Source organism: Odocoileus virginianus, chromosome 5 (assembly GCF_023699985.2).
Source record: "Odocoileus virginianus isolate 20LAN1187 ecotype Illinois chromosome 5, Ovbor_1.2, whole genome shotgun sequence".
NCBI lineage: Eukaryota > Metazoa > Chordata > Mammalia > Artiodactyla > Cervidae > Odocoileus > Odocoileus virginianus.
In genome coordinates this window covers 19,576,641-19,595,236 of record NC_069678.1, presented here as the reverse complement: position 1 = coordinate 19,595,236, position 18,596 = coordinate 19,576,641, and the positions used below count along the sequence as shown (strand labels likewise).

At 46.0% G+C, this 18,596-nt stretch overlaps 1 protein-coding gene across 5 annotated transcripts in view; it reads right to left on the bottom strand.

The window, feature by feature from the left end:
- LOC110125760 (uncharacterized protein C1orf226 homolog) overlaps positions 1-18,596 on the bottom strand; it is a 345,339-nt gene that overhangs the window by 63,922 nt on the left and 262,821 nt on the right. The window lies entirely within an intron of this gene.

Sequence of the window (18,596 nt, the reverse complement as noted above, 5' to 3'; positions counted from 1 at the left end):
TTCTTAGAGAAAGCCTCCTTCCAATGAAAGTCACAATGCAGGAGGTACTTTCCACAAGCTGTACAAACACTGACGTTCCTGTGAGTGACCGCCAGAGGCTGAAGGGTGGACAGGGGTCAGACATGAACCCCACGCGAGCACTGGGCAGTACATCTTTCCTGGTCACTTGTAGGTTACAGGAAAAAATCATCTCCATCCTTATCAGAGCAGTAAGTCTGCTTCTAACCCAGGGAAACGTGGGGAGGTTTCCTAATACCTCCAGATGAGAAGACTTAGGGAACCAGCAATGCTAACCACAGAGGAGAGACTAAGACACTGTTTCATTATCTAGGTCCCCTGGTGATAGCTCCTTCACTTTCCATCCCTTCTCCATCAGGCCCGGGGCGTCCATGTATTCATTCCATCGGTCAGCCAACCCCCCCAGAGTGCATACTGTTGGCCAGGCACCGTCCTAGCAGCCAGAGGTACAAGTAACAGGACAGAAAAAAGCCCCCGAATTCATGGAGCTCACAGGCAGGAGATATCAATAAACAAATAGAAAATGAGTGCCATGAAGAAATGAAGAAGAAGAAGGGACAGGGCATGGGGCTGCTATCTTAGACAGGAAGGCCACGCAGAGAGGCAGAGACCTCATGTGAGAGTGTCCGTCACAGCGCTATGTGGGCAGAGGCAGGGCAGGAAGAGGGCCAGCAAGTTTCAAAGCCCACTGGTGTTGCTAAGGCGCTCTCAGCGTCCCAGGCGTGGCCCGAACGTCAGCGTGGCTCAAGTCGAGGGAGGGTGGTCAGAGGCAGGGTCAGGGAAACAGCCCAAGGCCAGGGCACAGGAGGCCCTGAAGGTCAGGGGCTGTATTCCAGGTGGGACGAGAAGCCATCGGAGGTTACGGAGCAGCGGCCTGCCTGCCTGATGCTTTAGACGCGAGAATCTGTCCAGCTGCCGTGGGTGGGAGGTGGGGGTGGCAAAGGGAGAATCAAAAGCAAGGCCCTAAGTGCTGCCTCTCAGAGAGACCCAGGCCGGGTACCACGGGAAATGCCCAGTCTGAGGGCTGTTAACGTGGGCAGGGGAGGGGGGTCTCGGGGGTATATCCGAGGAACTCATCTAGGGTGATCCAAGGACAGTGTCGCTCTTTTTTTAAAATTTTAACTGGAAGATAATTGCTTTAGAGTGTTGTGTTGGTTTCTGCCACATATCAGCTTGAATCAGCCATGCTCCAGATCAACCTCCTGGGGCCACATCATTTCCAAAAAAAAATATCTTTTCCTCAATGAAAACACAACTTTTCTATCCCAGGATTTCACAGGCCTGATATGTTTAACTCAGTGCTGTGCAGCAGAAAGAGAATGGAATTTAGAGTCACAGTCACATCTCTGCCCCTTACTATTTATTATTAAAAGGTGAGCAGGGCTTCCCAGGTGGTGCTAGTGGTGAAGAACCCACCTGCTTATGCAGGAGACATACAGACCCAGGTTCGATTCCTGGGTCCGGGAGATCCCCTGGAGAAGAAAATGGCAACGCACTCCAATTCTTGCCTGGAGAATCCCATAGACAGAGGAGTCTGGCAGGCTACAGTTCACAGGGTCACAAAGAATTGGACATGACTGAAGCGACTTAGCATGCACACAAAAGCCAGGCAACCCTCAGAGGTTCAGTCTTCTTATCTATAAAATGGGACTTTTTACAGTAACACCTTGCAGTGTTATTGGGGAGATCAAAGAATGAGTAAAGTGCCTTTTTACTTCTCCTTGCTGATATAGCCTCTAAGTAGTCTTTTTACTGAGATTCCAACCATGGACCCCAAGAAGTATGAAGAAAAAAAATCCAAATTCACCCTGAGGACCAAACTTTCTCTGCTGAATTCTACTAAAAGTCATTTCAGCTCATCTCACAAGTCCACCAATTCCAAACAACACTGAAATTGAGGTTATTATGTTTATTTAATGTGGCTTCTAAGAAAGCTAATTTAACGTTAGGGGCCCATACCACAAAGCACCGATCCTTCTAATGATGCCAAAGTGTCCTCCTAACACCGAGTGGACAGGCCAACAGCTGCATCTCAGCATCTCCTGCCTGAGCTCCTGGCCCACCCAGACATGCCCTCCTGATCTTCTCTCAAGCTTCAAATTCATCACACCTCCCCCAACTAATCATCTCCCCTGAATTCTCCAAGCAAGCATGGCCTTCCTTCCCCCAAGCCCTCTCTTATTATTATTTGTATGCTATTTAATGTTTGCTTAATCCTTAATACAAAACTGTCCAAATATTTACAAACTCTTAACAACTATAAATAGAAGGTTTTTATGCAGTCAATTGCATTTTTCCAAATGTTTAAGCATATATTATAACCATAATGTTTTCGTAAGTCTAACAAAGCAAATTTCCTTAAGTCTTTTAAAAATGCACTTAAAGAAACACAATGATTACAAAATTTTTTTGTTTTTATACCCGAATCAGTTTTAAAATATTAATGTTACGGCTCAAAATGTAGCTTTATCTTTTCACTCTTACACAGAAGATTTGTTACATGCAAACTAAAGAATTTCTCAGCTTTATTCCCTCCCTCATATTCTCTTTTTTAAAAACATTTTCTGTTTATTTACTGCCTGTGCTGGGTCTCTGTTGTGGTGCTCGGGCTCTCTGTTGCTGTGCATGGATTTTCTCTAGCTGTGGCGAGTGGCCGAGGCCCCCTTGATAAAGGGTATAATGTGCACTCAAGCCAGAGACCTGGGCAACACCCTCGACTCCTTCCTCCCTTGTTCTCCCATATCTGTCATTGTGACCAGGTTCTCTGCAGTCCGTCTCCTTGACACATCTCTGAAATGTCTTTTTCTTCAATTTCACAGTATTGCCTTAGCCCACAGGTCCTTACTATTCATCTGGAGTCTTGCAACTCACCTAGGGTCTCTCTGCTTCCTACTTCACCTACTGCCAACCCACTCTCTATTCGGCTAGAAAAACAGCATTTTTAATAACAGACAACATCCTGGCATTTCCCTTTAAAAACCATTCAAAGGCTTCCTACTGCCCTCAGGATAAAGCCCAAGCTCCTCAGCATGGAGTATCTTACGTTTCTGCTTTCATCCCTCTCCAGAGGCCTGACCTACATAGCTCTTCAGGACTAGTCGCATACATCTGCCTGCCTCTGCCTCTGTGGTGACGCCTTTGGCATCCTTGAAGACTTGCTTCAGAGAAGGCTTCCCTGCCCACACTGCCCCCAAATCTGAGGTGCTGACGCTCCTGGGCTCACCTTTACCATAGCACGTATCTCACATTATGATGTTTACACTGAAGCTTCTTGAAGGAACCGAGGACCACATCTTGGTATCCCAGTGGCAGCACAGTGACTGTCACAGAGGTCCCCAACATCTGCTTAGGGGGAGGCAGACATCCTTGCTGTCATTAATAAGCACCCACAAGGTGCTCTGCTTGGCTACTCATTTTCCCCCCAGAAGAAAGGGCCTGTTAGTTCAGATGCATCACACATTAAGCTCCTCTGACTTTTGAGTTTTTCATTTATTAACATCCCTATGGAAACGGCAACCCACTCTAGTATTCCTGCCTGGAGAATCCCATGGACGGAGGAGCTTGGCAGGCTACATAGGGTCACACTGAGCTGGAGATGACTGAGCACATATACAATATCCTAAGGACTGAGAATTGGAATTAAAACCGACAGAGCAGGTATGAAGGCAGACGCCAACAAGACTCAGAGACGTGGAAGGCACTCAGGACGGTAGCAAGCTAGTATGAACTTTACCTTTGTAGCCAAAGCATGTTTTTGGCAAACACGACGACAACCTGGGCATGAATGAAGCCAAACTCTTTGAACTGGAGCTCTCTGGAGACAGCTCTGTTATATCTGAGATCAGAAACTTCATGTGTAAGTTATTAAAAGCCGGGAACCTCTAGCTAACCAAAAAGCCAACTAGTTAAGAGCTTGAAAAAATATCTACAACACAATCAAGAAGCAGGAAGTTTTTCCATGGGACCTCATTCACCCACAAATTAACAGATCAACAAATTAAGGGCTCAGGTCCAAATTTCTAAAGCTACAAAATATACTCCAAATATACTATATTTCTTCATACTTTGGTTTTAAGAAGTGTGTGTGTGTATGTGTGTGTGTGTGTGTGTGTGTGTGTGTGTGTGTGTGTGTGTGTGTTGTGGGTGGGACGTGGCTGTTGCTCAGTCACTCAGTCGTATCCAACTCTTTGCAGCCCCATGGACTGCAGCACCCCAGGCTTCCCTGTCCTTCACCATCACCCGGAGTTTGCTCAAATTCATGTCCTTTGAGTCGGTGATGCCATCCAACAATATCATCCTCTGTCATCCCCTTCTCTTCCTGTCTTCAATATTTCCCAGCATCAAGGTTCTTTTCCTAATGAGTTGGAGCTTTCCACCAGGTGGCCAAAGTATTGGAGCTTCAGCTTCATCATCAGTCCTTCCAATGAATATTCAGTGTTGATTTCCTTTAGGATTGACTGGTTTGATCTCCTTGCAGTGCAGGGATTCTCAAGAGTCTTCTCCAGCAACACAGTTTGAAGACATCAGTTCTTCGGTGCTCAGCCTTTTTTTGGTCCAGCTCTCACATCCATACATGACTACTGGAAAAGCCATAGCTTTGACCATACGGACCTTTGTCGGCAAAGTAAAATCTCTGCTTTTTAACATGCTGTCTAGTTTTACCATAGCTTTTCTTCCAAGGAGCAAGGGTCTTTTGATTTCATGGCTGCAATCACCAGCTGCAGTGATTTTGCAGCCCAAGAAAATAAAGTCTGTCACTGTTTCCATTGTTTCCCCATCTATTTGCCATGAAGTGATGGGACAGAATGCCACAATCTTTGTTTTTTGAATGTTGAGCTTTAAGCCAGCTTTTCAAACCCCTCTTTCATGAACTTCCTCAAGAGGCTCTCTGATTCCTCCTTGCTTTCCATCATTTGCTATAAGGATGCTGTCCACTGCGTATGTGAGGTTATTGATATTTCTCCTCACAATCTTGACTCCAGCTTGTGCATCATCCAAGCTGGCATGAACTGACTCACTGGAAAAGACCCTGATGCTGGCAAAGATTGAGGGTGGGAGGAGAAGGGGACGACAGAGGATGAGATGGTTGGATAGCATCAGTGACACAATGGACATAAGTTTGAGTAAGCTCCGAGAATTGGTGATGGACAGGGAAGCCTGGCATGCTGTAGTCCATGGGATCACCAAGAGTTAGATACCACTGAGTGACTGAACTGAACTGAACTGAAGATCTTACTGGTTTCCTCGGTAGCTCAGCAGTAAAGAATTCACCTGCAATGCAGGAGATGTGGGTTTGATCCCTGAGTTGGGAAGAATCCCAGGAGAAGGAAATGATAACCTACTCCAGTATTCTTGCCTGGGAAATCCCAAAGACAAGAGGAGCCTGGTGAGCTACCATCCACAGGGTTTCAAAAGAGTCAGATATGACTGAGTGGCTAGACAAAAGCAAAAGATCTTTTTATATTTATTCTGACTTTAAATTTCTTATAATTTCTTGGCGTTATTTCAAAATATGCATGTAATTTTCACTCAGTAATGGAACTATATGCTTTAAAGCCAAAGCAATAGACTTTTCTGCAGATTACGGTCATAAACTTACCATAAATAACTGAAATATAAACAATAACTTGGAGAAATTGGATTTGGGGTTTATCATCATGTTGGAATTCAAGTTGGCAAACTGATAAAAACAAGACCCACCACCAACCCCAGCCCCCACTTCCTTGACTATTAATCAATAAGTAAATGTGTTTCTCTCAGGAAAATAGAAAAAAAAAAAAGTTGGAATACAGAGTAGAAAGACATCTATGTAATCATCGGATGTGTCCAACCCAGCACCCCTGTCATTCAGTATTTGTCAGTGATGGGCAATTCACGCTTGTTAGAATATCCATTCCTCCTTTTGGAGGGCTTCTAATTACTTGGAAAGTCTCCCTTACACTGATTAGAAGTCTGCCAGCAGGAATGCAGAGGGGAATGGCTGAAAACACTGTCCCTGGTGTAGGACAGACAGGGACTATAGCCTCAGACTCTGCTCCGTACTAGCGGTGAGATCCGGGTCTTTATCTTGATTTCCTCATGGCTCTTCGCTCATGAAGCGGGGGTAATCACAGTACTGCACCTCATTCACGAGGTTTAAACAATAAATGTACACAGAAAGACCAGCTTATAGCAAATATTTAGTAGATGGTAACTGCTGCTAGTACTGCCACACTACTGTCCTAGTTCTATCTTTGAGGCCTTAGAGAACAAAGCCAATCTTTCTTCCAAGTGGTGACCATTTGAATATTTGGAAACCATCACCAACTTTATATTTACTCCTCTCATTTTTCCTCTTCAAGAGTTCCTCGACCAGTCCATTTTCTAGATTATTTATTGCTCTGGTAATAAAGAGCATGGGCTTTGGGTTGAAGTCTCAGCTTTGCCACTTCCTAGCTGTTGGCCTTAAGCAAACTACTGAGTCGGCATAACTCTTTCATTCCTCATCTGAAATAGGTAAATTAATGATCTCTTCATAGTATTAAGTATTAACTCCCCTCCAACATTTAGCATAATGCCTTAACACATGGTGAGTTGTTTGCTTAGTAAATATGATCTCCATCTTCCTTGTTAACCTTTTCTGTATATACACTACAATTTGCCAATGACTCAAAATATAGTTTAAAGAATTAAATGCATACTCCTAAGGGAATGAGAACACCACAGAGTGAATCTGGATACTTTCTATGCCCCAGAACTGAATTTTTAGCAGAGCCTCTCTGATCATTTTTTTTTCTTTAGTTACAGCATTTCACTGCTTATTCACACTGTGATCACCTCAAACGTTTAAAGTTAATTTGCACAACTGCTCTCAAGGCAGATTTCTTAAGCATATCTAGTAATTGGTTTTGAGGACTGGCTCAGAGTGATCACTATTTCCTTTTCCAAGCTCTCACAGATCATCTGCTTAATGATCTCTTCTAGAATTTTGCCCAGGGGCAATGACGAGTTCACTAATCTGTAATTCCCAGACCCAGATTTTCCTCTTTTCTGACAAGTGAAATGTCTTATTCTTGTAATCTCATATCTCATCTATTCCTCATGACTTTGCAAAGGTGGCCAATAATAATTTTGTAATCACATTCTTTAGGAGCCCAGGTACTAAGTGAGAAAGACCTAGACACATTTAAAGGAGCGGGGGCGGGGGGACACCTGCCTATTTCATCATGGTTTTTGAACTTCTTCCATTTTTCAAATCACCTATGTTCTAGCGTTTCTAGTTTGAAGATCCGATAGTTCTCTACTTGAGGGAAAAAATAAAAAGGAGAGACATGGTTAGAACAAAGCAACTTCAGAATTTCTCTTTGTCATGTGCTATTCTCTTTCCTTTTTTTAATTTTTTTATTGAAAGATAATTGCTTTACAGAATTTTGTTGTTTTCTGTCAAATCTCAGCATGAATCAGGCATAGGTATACATATATCATCATCAGCCTTTTCCATGAGCCCGATGCATTCAGAGCTTGAATTCCTCTGCACTTATACTCGGCTCTAAGCTCTGATTTCCGTACTTCTCAAAGGACATTATATGAAAATGTAGGTAGGCACGTGATTCTTCTTCATGGTCTCACCTTTATGGACCCAGTTAGAATCTGAAGTTCTCACCTCTTGTTTCCTGAGGTCATAATTTTATTCTGTCATCATTCCTGTCTCTGAAAGTTACACACACTAAAATGCCATGGCCATGTACCACCCCCACCCCAGCATTAGTATCCTGCCCCTATCTCCCCTCATCTCCACGGGGACAGCTGGCTGATCTCTCAACCCACTGGCCACAGAGAATGGAAAGGCTTTTGAGTCACCTGCAACATTTCCTGAGTCCACATCCAAGCTCCCTCATCTAAGACCCACAGATACAGGGCTCCACAGAGAAGTCTCCAAGCTGCCTTCTGCTCAAATCCTGCTGGGTCTTACCTAGCCAGCTGGGACCTCAGAGCAGAGGATCGAGACCTGCCTTGGGCCCAGGCACACTCTCTTCCTTCTCTCAGCCTTCTTCCCTGATCCATAAAGTGACAGCAATAAAAACATCTTTCAGAGTAGCTGTAAATTTCTGGGATGGACAAATACTGAAAGTGGATGAGATGGCAGATGGACAAATATTCCATAACTCATTGCACAGATACTTTAAAACTAGAAATAACCCTGGAGACAGCAAATGGAAGAACAAAGAGAAATCATCACTTTCCCCCCAGTACCACCACTCTCTGGGGGTTCTCCAGTTTGAACGTGGAGCAGAGATTTTTCTTTTAAGGTCCTGGAAGGCAGGGACATCCTTATCCCTCAAGGACACATGGAAACGAACCAGGATTAAAAAGATAAGCTGCCAAGTAACTAGCAGATGGTGAGACCGAGCCCAGTGGGTCTTAAGGTAAACCTCTGCAGGAAGCAGCAGCAGCATGGTGTGAAAAATGCAGAGGGCCGACTCCAGGTGAGTGTGGCAGAAACTGCGGTCCTGGGAAATCCCAGCGTGACTTCCGCCCGTGGGAGCAGTGACTCCCCAGACAGTCCAGCCTGTGCCACTTCTGCCTGACGAGAATATCAGAAAAGGCAGCGGTCTGGAGGGAAGACCCCAATGCTTTCCTAACAGAAACAGACCCAAGAAACCTAGAGTGATGAGCAACCCCCTCCCCTACCCCCAGCCCTTCAGGCTGCCCGAACACTGCTGTGTTTTCCTCTCTTCCTACCCAGTCCTGGAGCATTCACACAGCTTCACATTTCTGCCCCAAGTCATCATTCCTTTCCCTATGTCTCTTATTTTAATCTACTCTTTAGATAAAATTGCCTTTCATTTTGATCATTTTTCTTGTTGCTGCTTTAGTCTGATTATCTCTCTCCCCCACTGTATGTCAAGGACCCTTTATCACTTTGGCTGGTTTTCTTTTTTTTTTTTTTTTGGCTGGTTTTCTTTTATCAGAAGTTAATTCAACATTCTTTTTCCTCATCCCTCAATTTAGCCATTCTTGATTTCAGTACTGGCTCCATGAGACTTACCTTTCTCCGGGCTGCTATTTGTCATAAAGGTACGGTGATCAACTCGGGAAACGGTGCCACAGTCCCTCATGGAACCGGTCTCCCACATCACGGCTGTCTGAGGTGTAGGGATACATTGTGCAAGATCCGCCTGCAGCCACGGCCCTGCCATATCTCGCAGACCTGCCTCACAGTGTGATCTGGAAAGAAGCCTGGGATCCTCGGGCTAGGAGAGACCTCATGAGACAGGCCCATCTACACAACTGCAGGTGGAGAAATTCAAGGATCACAGCTGATTTCCAAGGTTTCTTCAAGGCATTACATTATAAACATGTCTAAATTATTATGACAATTCTCTAGTGTGTACCTAGCATAAGAAGTAAGCAATCAATTGAATTTTAAAACCTAGTGAGAGTCAGACAAATACACATTTATCTTTTGAAAGCCTAGTTAAGGCACCCTCACGTCCTATCTCAGCAGTTAATTTATGTTTTAATTCCACAGCTGTTAGAGTGCTTTCTTATGCCCCACAAAATCTCTCCTGGTTTACCTGAATCAACCACAAACCACCATATAGCAACTTCTAAATGCCAAGTGCTGGGATAAGTTAATTTCTTCTTGCTTGCTACTTGACAAGCAGGCAGAAAACAGGCCAGTGTCCCTCACAAAACCACAACAATCCTTTCATACACTCCAAGGCTTTAACTTCTTTGCAACACTGGTCATTTCTACAAAATAACTGTCACCTGCTCCTGGCTTTCAAACACCAAATCTGTGTACACAGGCTGCCAATCCTTTCTCTTCTGCTTCTATGTTATCTAGGTTTGCACATTTGGCATGCTCATGTTTCCTGGGGTCAGCCATCCTTCCTATACCTATGAGGATGCTCAGGCTTCCTGAAGTCTCTTGCTCAGGGACACAGCTTTCCTCCCAGAGCCAGGGAGCAGACAGAGCACCAGCACACACAAATACAAGGGCGCTTCTTTGACTGCTGCGTGCGTGGGGAGCTTTCCTGGGAAAGCTGCATCTTCCTCTTTCCCCAGGAACAATCTGTCCTCTTGCTTCTAAGACAGCGAATACTGCCCTTCTTTTAAGTGGTATGTGGAGAGAAAGGTCAGGCAACAATCTTCCCAATGCAAAATCAATCATAACCAAAAGTTCACATCCTTCCTGATCCACTCTCCTGTTGTCCTTGAGATCCTTCGGTTTCATGGAATAACAGAATTGACAAAACAGAGCTGCAAAGCCTCAGTTGAGTTGCCAGCCCTTCTACTTTCTCAAAGCTCTGAGCTTTAGTTCTCAACGGCAGAAGAGTCTCAGAAGAGAAGAGTCTCACAGGATTGTTCTGTGAATCAAATGAAATGATTTATATACAATGCATGCACATAGTAGGCAATCAAAAAAATCTTTACTAAACTGAAGTAAACAAGAGTATTTGCTAATCTCACGTCTCTCTCTCGACTGCCAGGCACTGCTCAAATCACACTACATGTAAAAACTCATTTGATCCTCACAACTTATGAGACAGGAACTACTACCATCCTCCATTCAACTGATGAGGAGATAGGTTAGTCAACTTTCTCAAGGTCACACAGCTTGTGCATGCATATGGGCTAAGTTGCTTCAGCAACCCTATGGACTGTAGCCTGTCAAGCTCCTCTGTCCATGGAATTTTTCAGGCAAGAATACTGGAGTGAGTCGCCATTTTCTCCTCCAGGGAATCTTCCCGACCCAGGGATCAAACCCTTGGCAGGCAGGTTCTGTACCACTATGCCACCTGGGAAGCCCACAGCTAGCAGGTACCTGTATTAGTTTCTGAGAGCTGCTGCCACAAATTATCACAAAGTGGATGGTTTAAAATAACAGAAGTTTAGCCTCAGCGTTCGGGAAGCCAGAAGACAGAAATTATGATGTTGGCACGGTCAGGTCCTCTGAGAGCCTCTGCTGGGAAATCCATTCCTTGCTTCTGTCCCAGCATCTGGGGGCGGCTGGCAGTTCTTGGCATCCTTTGGCTTTTAGTGGCATCACTTCAATCTGCTCTCTCCATGTCCACAGCCTTCTTCCCTGTGTCTCCTCTTCACGTTTCTGTCTCCAAATTTCCCTCTTATAGGAACACCAGTCATGAGACTCAGGGCTTGTTGTAATCTACCATGACTTCATCCTGATTTGGTTATATCAGCAAAGTCCTTCTGCGAAATAAAGCCACGTCCATGGACACCAGGTGTGAGGACTTGCATGTATCTTTCTGAGGAGCACAATCTGGCCCGCTGCAATCTCTGAGACAGAATCTGAACTCTGGCATCTTAAAGTCCTTCACACCTGAATCACCTGCTTAGTTTATTAATAACTGTTAAACATCATTTGTTTATTAACAACTGTCAAACAGTTTATCAAATAAACTGTTATTATTATTGTTCTTATCTCTATATCCAGCTAAAAGTCAGTGCTGTGGTACATTTTATGCCGCCTGGGAAGCGTGAATTTCCTTATTCCAGGTATTTTCCCAAGCCCTGGATGTCTTTATAGATTCTTTATGGCAAAGGAATTCACTCTCACATGGGTAAGATTTTCAGTGGGCACTTGAGCGAGTGGCGCTTGAATGCTTTGCCGTCCCTGAGTGTCCACCTTACATCTGAGTTTCTTCAACTAAACCAACTCAGGAATATGATAAATGCCCTAACATCTTAGTCTGCCCAAAGGTGGACTGTTCTTAGTCTATTCAAAGGACCAGGGATCCCTCACCCTCAGGCCACTTGCTCGAGGCAGGACAGGAAGTGAAGACAAAGCATCTCCCTACCCAGGCCTTGGAGCATGGCTGGCTGGGCCTGGCTGACATCGCCAGGAACTCCTCTTTCCTAGTATTCTTCTTCCACTGATTGCTCTGACCTGCTTGCCTGATGACGCCAGATGCTACACCAGAGGAGGTCTGAGTCACAGCTCACCTGAAGGCACCTCCTCCCAGGAACGGAGGATAAGAGAACAAGCAAGAGAGCTCAGGACAGGTGTTCACTCCAGGGATCAACATCCCTAATTCTCACCGATGCCCCCAGGAAAACAGCTGAATCACTGTGATTTATCCCAGTGATAAATCATAATCATAATCATAATCTAGTTTCTTTCTGTCTTTCTTTCAAACTATAAAGGACCATGTATCTTTACTTCTAGGCCACTAACATACCTTAAAAAAAATGAACTCATATTTGACCTCATTTCAATTTCCAATCACATTTTAATGGTCTTTTGTTTTTATTTAATAAGTCTGGGAAAGGGGTGAGGTGGGAGGCCGGAGGCAGCGAGGTTTGGCTGGCTTGTTTGCTGTATGCCAGAAGTTCTCTTATTGTCTGTCTTCCTGCCACCCAAAAGCAGATGTTGAGGGACAGTGCCTTTGGGGTGGTTCTGCATAACCTTTATTCTCAGAAGCGCACATCTTGCTCTGTATCCAGCCCCTTTCCTGCCTGATATCAGACTCTCTCGGGATACAGAGCTGAGCAGTTTCAGAGCCTGTCCTTGAAAAGTTTAGCGTATGTTGATGGGGTGAGACAAGTGCAGGACAGAGGATCACCATGCTGGGGACACCGTCATGGAGGAGGACGCGGCCAGCAGCCTGCAGCCAGGACAGCTACCCACCAAAGGCGGCGGGGGTGGAGGTGGGGGGCGGCGAGGAGCTGCTGCTCAGGCAACTTCTTAAAGAACATGTGGGGGGTGGCAGGGACAGTGGCACGGGGAACACATCAATCTAGGTCCTGGTAAGAAACAGATAATTTGAGTCATCTGCAGAGGGTCAATTAGGGATGATTTACAAAGATGAAGGCAGAGTGCAGGAAACCCCCGGAGGATAATACAGCAGCCCTGGGGGCCCTCAGCACCCCAAGACCAAGAGGGGGCAGGGCAGTGAGAGGTCCCAAGAACCCAGAGAGAGAAAGAACAGTGTGCCTGGACGGCAGGAACCCTCGTGATGGTGAAGACGCCTGCCAATGCAGTCCACACACACAGGCCTCGCTGGCACCTCACCCTGTGGGCAGCAGACCTGGAGGAAGGCGCTAAGGAGAGCTACCATCACGGAGACAGAGGGGGGAGAAGGGTCTCTGCAAGGGAAACGACACAGACAAAGCCATGGCGTCACGCACGCCGCAGCGTGCCCGGGCACAGGGGCACAGACGTGCTGAAGGGCTGGCGAGAGAGGGGAGCCCAGCGCAGGCCAGGCTCTGCCGTGGTGCTCCCATGCCTCTGGGGCTCAGGCAGGGGGATGATGCAGTTGGTGGTCATGGTGGTGTGCAGGGTGGATTGAGGAGCACAGGGGCAGAAGGGAGGCCAGTAAAGACATTACTGCAACATGGAACGTCTGGGGGAAGAGGGAGAATCTGCCCCCAGGGCTCACCAGTCAGAAGAACCGGACCCAAAGCCCTGCTCTGCGGCTTACAGCTGTGAGACAATGAGTGAGTCCCTCAATTCTCAGGCTTCAGTTCTGTCATCCACAAACATGCGGGCTGTCATGAGAACTGGCGTTTGGGTAGGTCAGGGGCCGAGCACAGGGTGGGGGAAGGGCATAGCCTGCAGTTACGCAGTGCACAGACTGGGCAGCCAGACTGGTCAACCTGAGTCCAGGCGAGAAGAGCTGCAGGCCGAACGGAGGCCGTGGCAGTGCTCCTTTCTCTGGAGGTGAGAAAAAGGAGGTGGGGAGAGAAGATTCTGAGTTACGTAGCTTGGGTGACTTGATGGGTGGATTAAACACGAACTGGGCCGAGGGGCTCAGAACAAGGAAGAAGTTGAGGGTAGAGGGAAGAAAGAAGAGGAGCGTGCCTCGAGGAATGTCAACTCTAGGAGCCACCAAAGAACTCAGACAGACTTGCCCATGAGACAACTGGAAACAAGGGGTCAAGGAGAGAGGCAAGACTTAGGAGTCTCTGGACTCAGAGGGTGGCTAAAGCCATGGAAAATATGAGATCCCCAGAGAAGCCCGAAGAAGAAGAGCAAACATCATTGAGAGAATCCTACTTAACAGTGTCCATTTAAATGGAGGGCAGAACAGGGGGAGTCAGAAAAAGAAAACAGAGCAGGAAAAGGCCGGGAGAGCGAAGAGGAACAAGAGCAAACCGCCATGGAAGCTGGGGGAGGAGGCAGGCTCCAGGAGGGAAAGGCCTGGCACCAGGAGCTTTAGAGAGGACGACGACGGAAGGAGGACAGAAAGGAGCCAGAGACTTCTAACAGCAACTAAGGCAGCCCTGGTGACCTAAGCAAGGGCAGCGTTCGGAGACAGCACAGGAAGCCCAATTATCATGAGCTCAAAAATGAGTGGGGCTTGGAAATACACAGCAAATGCGATCGTTCCCAAGAGCCTGGCAGGCAAAGAGCAAGAGAGGATGGCAGGCTCTGGAAGTATCTTTTTTGCTGTTGTTCAGATGGTGAAACCTGAGTCTATTTATAGGCTAAAAAAGGAACAAAACAGAAATAGCCTCCAGATTGAGGGGAAATACAGAGAAAATGATGGCTCAAGAAACAGAGACACCAGAAGATGGGGTCCAACTTGGGGAAGAGACAGCAGTGCCTGCTCTGAGTCAATGGCACCGAGTGGGAACCTGCCGCACGGGGGGGCATGCACCCCTGGCTGGGCTTCTCTCCCCTTCCTCTGTGGCCTTTCTCGTGTAGCCGGGCCTTTCCCTGGCAGAGAGTTGAGCCTGACGTGGAAGTAGGCAGAATGAGACTGGCTGAGGCAAGAGATCACTACAACTGTTTAGTAAAGAGTCTTGATTAAAAGCAGAGGCTCTTTTACCTGTTCCAGGAAGTGAAAGCATTAGCCGCTGAGTCATGCCTGACTCTCTGCGACCCCATGGACTACAGCCCGCCAGGCCCTCTGTCCATGGAATCCTCCAGGCAAGAATACTGGGGTGGGTGGCTATCCCCTTCTTCAGGGGATCTTCCTGATTCAGGGATCAAACCTGGGTCTGCCATACTGCAGGCAGACTCTTCACCATCTGAGCCAGCTACTCCAGACCTGCATTTTACTGTCCATTAACTTACTCTCCTTTCCCCAGGACACGGGTCAACAGGAAAGCACGTGGTCAGAAACATTTTGCTGCAATCTTCTAAGGAGATACATATGAATTCATCCTGGCTCTGACAGACTGAAGGACGGGTTTCTTGTAAATACATGGAGGGTGAGGAGGGAGACCTAGCCAGGGACACTAAAAGCTCTCTGGGGACCTGGTTTATGAGCACTTGCAGTTTCACTCATACATTTAGCTTGTCAATCAAATTCCTCTTTGTCCGCTAAGGCATCTGACCAGCTTAATTGTTTCCTCAGGGCTTTGCCCTTCCCATCAATGAACAAAGGCAGTTGAGAGGGATTTGGGTTTTTTAATATAAAAAAATACTTCTTAACACACATATACACAGACATTAAAAACAGATGTGTGTGCATGTGCATTACATGCATGTATGTATATATACATATGAGCGTGCGCACACACATGTACATATTTTTTATTTTGTTATTAGTGTTTGGGAGTAGGGATAGGCAGATGCAGCCACGGGCTACTGTTTGGATGGCCACTCCAACTTTGGAAGAAAAACCATCAGCAGTACCTCACCACCTCCAGCAGTCAGGATCATCCTTAACTATTGATTACATGCTAAAAGGAGACAATGAGGGACATTGAACCAAGTGCAGATCATGAGCATCAGGAGTTGCCTTTCTGAGGCTCTTCCCCTCCAAAACACCTTTTACTGGGACCATCACCAAAAAACAAGATGTTCATTATGGCTTCATTTCTCAAATCAACCCGCTCCCATCACCCACTCACCCTCCAGTTATGAGACAAACTGGACAAGAGATAAAGTCAAACACCAAGATAATCAGAAGAAGACCACTGACCCCTCAAGTAAAGAGCCAACTGCACAGAAATAAGAGAGGATGGGCCAGCATCCATGGCCAACTTAAGGTGGGGAGTGGGTATATGTTTAAAGGCAGCCTTGTTTTGAGGGTAATCTCACTGCATGAAGAGATGCTGGGCTTTCCAAGAGCAGAGTGAATAGTTCAGTTCAGTCACTCAGTCATGTCTGACTCTTTGTGACCCCATGGACTGCAGCACGCCAGGCCTGCCTGTCCATCACCAACTCCTGGAGCTTGTTCAAACTCATGTCCACTGAGTCGGTGATGCCATCCAAACATATCATCTTCTGTTGGCCCCTTCTCCTCCTGCCTTCAATCTTTCCCAGCATCAGAGTCTTTTCCAACGAATTGGTTCTTGACATCAGGTGGCCAAAGTATTGGAGTTTTAGCTTCAGCATCAGTGCTTCCAATGAACACTCAGGACTGATCACCTTTAGGATGGACTGGTTGGATCTCCTTGCAGTCCAAGGGACTCTCAAGAGTCTTCTCCAACACCACAGTTCAAAAGCATCAATTCTTCTGCACTCAGCTTTCTTTATGGTCCAGCCCTCACAACCATACATGACCACTGGAAAAACCATAGTTTTGACTAGATGAACCTTTGTCAGCAAAGCAATGTCTCTGCTTTTTAATATGCTCTCTAGGTTGGTCATAACTTTCCTCCAAGGAGTAAGCGTCTTTTAATTTCATGGCTGCAGTCACCATCTGCAGTGATTTTGGAGCCCAAGAAAATAAAGTCAGCCACTGTTTCCACTGTTTTCCCATCTATTTGCCATAAAGTGATGGGACCAGATGCCATCATCTTAGCTATTTGAATGCTGAGTTTTAAACCAGCTTTTTCATACTCCTCTTTCACTTTCATCAAGAGGATTTTTAGTTCCTCTTCACTTTCTCTCATAAGGGAGGTGTCATCTGCATATCTGAGGTTATTGATCTATCTCCTGGCAATCTTGATTCCAGCTTATGCTCCATCCAGCCTGGCATTTTGCATGATATACTCTGCATATAAGTTAAATAAGCAGGGTGACAATATACAGCCTTGACATAGTCCTTTCCCAAGTTGGAACCAGTCTGTTGTTCCAAGTCCAGTTCTAACTGTTGCTTCTTGACCTACATACAGATTTCTCAGGAGGCAGGTCAGGTGGTCTGGTATTCCCATCTCTTGAAGAATTTTCCACAGTTTGTTGTGATCCACACAGTCAAAAGATTTGGCATAGTCAATAAAGCAGAAGTAGATGTCTTTCTGGAACCCTCTTGCTTTTTTGATGATCCAAAGGATGTTGGCAATTTGATTTCTAGTTCCTCTGCCTTTTCTAAATCCAACTTGAACATCTGGTAGTTCTCAGTTCACGTACTATTGAAGCCTCACTTGGAGAATTTTGAGCATTAGTTTGCTAGTGTGTGAGATGAGTGCCATTGTGTGATAGTTTGAACATTCTTTGGCATTGCCTTTCTTTGGAATTGGGGTGAAAACTGACCTTTTCCAGTCCTGTGGCCACCGCTGAGTTTTCCAAATTTCCAAAGCTGAACCAAGCCAGTTCATTTCTTGGTGTTCTCAACCGCAGGGATGCCTTTTCAATAGTCTTTTGTGTGTTATTCATTGTCTCCTATTAGAACATACATCCTGAATTTCTAATGTTAACACTTTTTGTCACCTTGCCCAAATATCTTTACATATGAGTCAAATTCAGGGCTCAACAAACATTTGCAGGTTGGTTGGTTCATCTGTCTGTCCATCCATCCATCCATCCAATTCTGGATAAAGGTCTATATAAATGAGTGTACCCACTTTCTGGGAATTTTGTAAAGATTTACAAAGAAATCAATTTGACTTAATAAAAAATATGATTTAAGCACAATTATGTACAAGACAATAGTCAAGGAGACATAAAGGTGAATAAGATAAAGCTCCTAAAAGATACAGGTAAACAACTATAGCACAAGGATGAACTTAAAGACGATGCAGCCTTGGAGTCCTAGGCTCTACAGGAGAAACAGAAATTAGATCCCTACTGTGGGCATGATATATATTTAAAATAAACCTGGAATGATGATTAGGAACTTGACACGCAGCAATGTTAACCAAACACTGGGAACTTGATTCATCACAACCTGGTTATAACTGCCGCCAGCAAACAGGAAAGGCTGTAACTCAATAACCGCTTCTCAGAGTCTCCTGACAAAGGATGCAGGGACTCACAGACAGTTTAGCCTGTCCCCAGGCGAATTTCCTGAATTCTATGCATTACCCTCTGGATCCCCCAGTCAGCTCACCTCCACCGTCTGTGGTCGGTGCCACTAGAAAGGAAGAGCAGGCTCCCCATGGCTATGCTCTTATACTCACCATGGCTGCACATTTAGAGGTGAGACACCGCCACCCTTCCTCCAGACTGTGCCAGGACAGGAGGAGGGGCCCACGGACGCTTCCCAGCCAGGCTGGAGGGCCAGGTGCTGCAATACAGCCTCTAGGCTGGTGTGCAGACGGCAGGTCCAGCTGCCACTGTGGGGTGAGCTGTGATTCTGTCTGCAGCAATTCTGGAGGCTAATAGTAAGGGCTAATCTGACAGGGGCTACAGCTCTGAATCAAGAGTAGTCTCTCTTTACTCATTTTTGGTGTTAAGGTTGGTCACACAATAATCCTCACACACTAGAGGGAAACGCAGACCCTGCGCCCACTTCCCC